Source organism: Pinus tabuliformis, chromosome 3_1 (genome assembly GCF_031772625.1).
Source record: "Pinus tabuliformis cultivar Carrire ecotype Pingquan chromosome 3_1, CPIR1, whole genome shotgun sequence".
Taxonomy (NCBI): Eukaryota; Viridiplantae; Streptophyta; class Pinopsida; order Pinales; family Pinaceae; genus Pinus; species Pinus tabuliformis.
The window spans coordinates 10,777,685-10,782,882 of NC_142301.1; positions in this window are offsets into that span (position 1 = coordinate 10,777,685).

Consider the following 5,198-nt stretch of genomic DNA (forward strand, 5'->3'; position numbering starts at 1 on the left):
CTTCAAGGTCTTCATTAAAACCATATGCCTCTGATTGTAACATCGACTTGCCCTTTGTGACTGTGTCTGTTAATGTCTTTATTTGGTCCATTAAAGAAGCCAAATTTTTTTCAATGTTCTCGATCTTCTCATTGGCCATGGCTTGAGCTCTGGTTTCTACCATACACAGATTCGGGTCACTTGTTGTCACTTTGAAAAAATTTGGGACCACCCGAAAATTGAAGCTAACAAGTGAATGGTACCACCTCGCTCAGCTCGTCGTCCTGATTCTTATGGGCTAAGTCTCTTATAAGCGTCCCGAGAAGGCCTCTTTTTTTTTTTACTCCGAGAGGAGTTTTACTCTCCGCTTATCAATACTGCAATGGCCAATTTCCAAAAAAGTTAATCCTGCCCAATGTCCTGCAAGAATCGCCCTAGGGTATAGGAGCCACAAGCCTCCCTGCACAAATGGTCAGATCTGTCTGCGAAACCCTCAACTGTTGAATGTGAGTTGGATTGCGGCGGCGACAGAACCCCAGCTGCTAGATCTGAATGGTACTGTGGCGGTAGACCCTGAACTGGTTGATCTGATTGTTGCGGTGGCGACAAAACCCCAACTGCTAGATCTGAGTTGGCAAAGAAGATAATGGGCGATCTTTAGAGAGACAAGGGAACTATGGTCTCAAGGAGTGTCAGGTGCTACAAATCGCAATATACATAAGGGTCCAACAGTAATACTCAGCCCAATCTTTCAGGGCACTAACTAAGAAGGATCAACCATGCCCTTAGTCGTACTACCTGACTACCCTATCGTACGTGCAAGTAATCTCCCCAAGTGTTGTTCTCGGTGTACTGTAGCAGCAAGACGACTGACGATTTATCTACAGCAAGGTTTCAACTGAGCCTAGGGAGCTTCCGATATACCCATAAGGTACGTGGAAGATAGTCTGTGCGCGGTTCTGTCTAATGCGCTACTACTTGAAGGGGTACCCACAGGGGTTACAAGGGAGTCCAACAAGCGTGACCACCTCTTGTATTTCCTGCGTGCATGCCTCCCCAAATCCGCAGGTTTATGCGCTCAATGACAGAGCTCGTGGTTTAAAGACACCAAAACACGTCTCTAGCCAAAAAAAGAATCTGCTAAAAATGGAGATACCACCGGCCCTGGAAAGCGCTATGATACCACTTGTTATGCTCTTGACCTGTGAGAATATGCCAGAATACCAAATATACGAAGAAACACAATCCAGAACACAGAACAAAATGAGAAATAACAGCATGTCTTTTATTATTCAGAGATGAAAGCAATGTTCACTTGCCTCTTCGAGGGGGCAACCTCCAATAGAACAGGGCTCGATTACAAAATAAGACACGACACTCCTCAATGGGGAGTCTATGTCCTTTATATAGGATTCATACATGCAATACCATGGGTCAGTACCATGGTTCTCTTAATACCATCTATCTAATACCATGGCCCGTTTGCAACTAACTGGGGGTCCCTTTCTTTAAATGCGGGTCAACCACCTACAATTATTAATATAGGCTTTATTACCTCTTTAACTACTATAACTATGACTCGACCCTATTACATAAATAAGGGTGTTAGGGTTGGACCCTAACAAGGAAGGAAGCCGAAGGTCCAACAAGAAAGAAGGAAGGCGAAGGTCGAGAAACTCTGTTGATTGGGTTAATCTTTGAAAGGTGCGGACCTGTGATGAATTAGAAGAATACAGACCGCAACCTGAAGAAAAAAAAATTGTGAAGATCTGTATGACCTCGAATGAGCAAAGTAAGATTTCATCAGTCATCAGTTGAAGGGAGCAGTAAACAACACCAGCGTTGAATTATTTGTGAGTTTAATCCTTGGAAGTAAGATACCGTGACAATCACTCCTAAAGCAATTACTGCGACAATAAGAACAAAGGCTTGAAAACAGAGAATTTCTTTTGTACATACATTGAGGCTTAGCACAGATATCTTGTCTGAAAGCTTCAACAAATCTTGGAGACATTATTGGAGATCATGATGGCTATTTGAAATAGTCATGAGGTAACTCTGCAGACTCTGTTTGGGCAATATGAAGAATTGTGAAGACTCCTTCTTATAAATACAGGGTGTCATTGATGTAGCAGTGAAGTTGTAGATTGACAGAACACAGTGAAGAAGATTTTGAGAGCAGTGTAATACAATCAAAACATTTCTTGACAAAGAAAAACTATAGGGTCGGATCCCTTGGGGTTGGTGCCTCAGAATTGGAAGGATTGGTGTCCTTGGATTTGGTGCTCCTAAATCCAAGGTTAGAGCCTTGACAAGATAGGGTCGAAGCCCTTGGGGTTGGTGCCTCAAAATTGGAAGGATTGGTGTCCTTGGAGTTGGTGCTCCTAAATCCAAGGTTGGTGCCTTGATAAAGATAGGGTCGGAGCCCTAGAGGTTGGAGCCTCACAAAATACCAAGTTGGTGCTTGGCAACAGGTTGGAGCCTGGGAATTGAAGATCGGTGTCTTCATCAAGGGTTAGAGCCCTATATATATTGTACCTAATTTATTGTAAAGATCATATTAATAAAAGCATTTATTCCTATTGTTCATTTTGTGTTCTAAATATAACTAATTTAACTAGTAAAAGTAACAATTGAAAAGAAATATTGATTCACCCCTCCTCTCAGTATTTCCAACAGTAAGACCAATGATGTATATACACCTTCTTCAGTGCCTCTCTCAGAACATACCCCACCCGAGTTCTCTCAAGGTATGTTCCACCAGGGCTATTCTTATCTTGGATTCCGGGTCCTTAAAGAATATCGGTCATCTACAACTACTCTTATCTTGGATGCCCTAACTCATCCTCAAAGAGTATTGAATGCCAAATATTTACCCAATCCTCCATTATGTCTTCCCAAGTGAAGACAAGAATGATGTGTTTATCTCTCCCTCTCAACTTAGGGAGGACATACCCATTCCACTAAATGAATGTACCCATTCCTATAAATAGGAGTGTACCCAAGCTCCCTCTTAACGAGGGACTTGACCAAGCTCCCTCTTGACCAGGGACTTGCTTTTAGCAGCTCTTCAGGTGTAGATCATGGGACAACTAGCTGCTTGTAGAACTCCTTCCTTTGATGTCATACATTTCTTCTTTGTCATAGAGTTCACATCTTTCAGGACTTCTTCGTAGGGCACAGACCATCCATCACGTTCATCCATGAGTCATGTCATCATTTCTTTCATTGGAAAGTGATCCATTAGTCCGTATTTGGCCTTCCTTCATGCCATGTTGCCTTCTTCATATCATGTTTCCTTAAGGACATTTCATCCTACCACATGATTGTCGGTTGTAGAAGACTTCCATAGTTCTTCCCTTAGTAGCGTCGCATAAGCCCATCCAGATATCATTTAAAAATAAGAAATGAACATTAAATCAAAATTACCTTTGTGATGGTCTTTCATCGTGACATCTTTCTATTTGCATCAGCGTTTGGCATACATATTGACACATCTCCAAAAGATATATATTGTCAAGGGTCTCTTTCTTTTTCATCAAGGTCTTCATATCTTTCATGGAGATATCATAGTCAAATCTTTCAATCCTTGGATGTTGATCGCCTCTTCCATAGTTGCATATTTCATGATCTCTTCCTTTCTTTCTTCACACATTTATTTTCCTAGAACTTCCAATCAGAGTTCCTCCAAATTTCGTCAACCACCTCATATTTCATATGAGGACATATTATGTTGATTTCATCTAGTCGATGTGTGACCCATGCCTTCCTGCATCCTTACAAAGGAGGAGATCCTTTCTTTTGATCATGCTCTCGAGATAGAGCATTTACCCATGTTACCTGAAACCATATGACATGGCTCTATATTATCAGCACAAGCATACATAGCTCATTTTCCTTTAGGTCATCTAGACTTCCTTCAGCAACTTCCTTGATTGAAAGATCTCCAATTCCTTGATCTGTTTCACTTCTTTTGACATCATACCATCCTTCCATGAATTCCTACAAGTTGGAATTCTTGGTGAAACACTTGCTTCCTTTTGATTGGTGAACCTCTCGATGAATATTGCAAGAGAGGATCTTAAGTATCCTCATTCAACAAATGTCTCCTTTTAGCTGATGTATGATGAGCTTGTTGACCTAGGTTGTCATTGATGTCAATATGGCGATATTCCAAATACTAGATGATGAAATGGAGCCAAGGGAAAGTAGAACAGATCCATGAAGAGACAGGAGCAAGTCCATCAAGATAGCCAAGCCATAAGCAAGAGGAGTTACCAAAGGAGGCAGATCAAAGCATATCACAGGATATCAGACCAAGAGAGGCATTCATATATGCAAGGGGGTCTTTGAAAAAAACTGCCAAGCCAGAGGAGCCACATTGGACCAAGAGGAGCTACAGGAGGAGCCATATATATATGTAATATATATATGCCAAAACTGAGTTCGCAGAGCCAAGACTACAATATATGTAATCTGGCCTCAGGCCAAGACTCTGTATTGTTTATTTGTAATAAAACAGTGTTGCGTGTAAGATGTATTGAACAGCCCGTGGAGGCCTCGAATGTTTGGTTTTCCTTTTAAATCCATGCAATATCAATGCAGGCTTGTGTATTTCATGTTTCTTTAAGAGAATTGTCGCATAAAAGGATTGATTGGTGAGCGCAATCTTTCATTCTGGTTCCGCAGAGCAAATACCCAAAATACGCTAAGTATCAGGCTAAAACACATTTAACAGAGAATCCAGACCTCAAGCAGTTATAGAGTGGAGTTTTATTGCCATTGGGTCCATAGACCCCAATCGCATCGGCCCTGTGTGTATGTCCTCGTCGCATCGCCGAGAGTCATTTCCAAAGGGAATCGCGCTAAAACACTTAGCGGATTCAAAAGGGCAGATTTGAAAGTTTATAAAAGGGAGTGTTGAGTACTATCGGGTCCGGCGGTGTTATTGCATCGCTTAAGTGGAGCGGCCCAAACCCTTACGACTTGTGATCGCCGATTTGTATCGCATCAGCATATCGAAGCAGGATATATATATATATATATATATATATATATATATATATATATATATATATATATATATTGAAGCGACTATTGCGGATCGCCAATAGCGACCAGTGATATCGCATCGGACCAAAGGAAAAGCGCCGATAGTTGAGAGCCTTGTGATGCCGATTGCCGATACTGCGATTGGATCCTGACCGTCCGATCGGTCA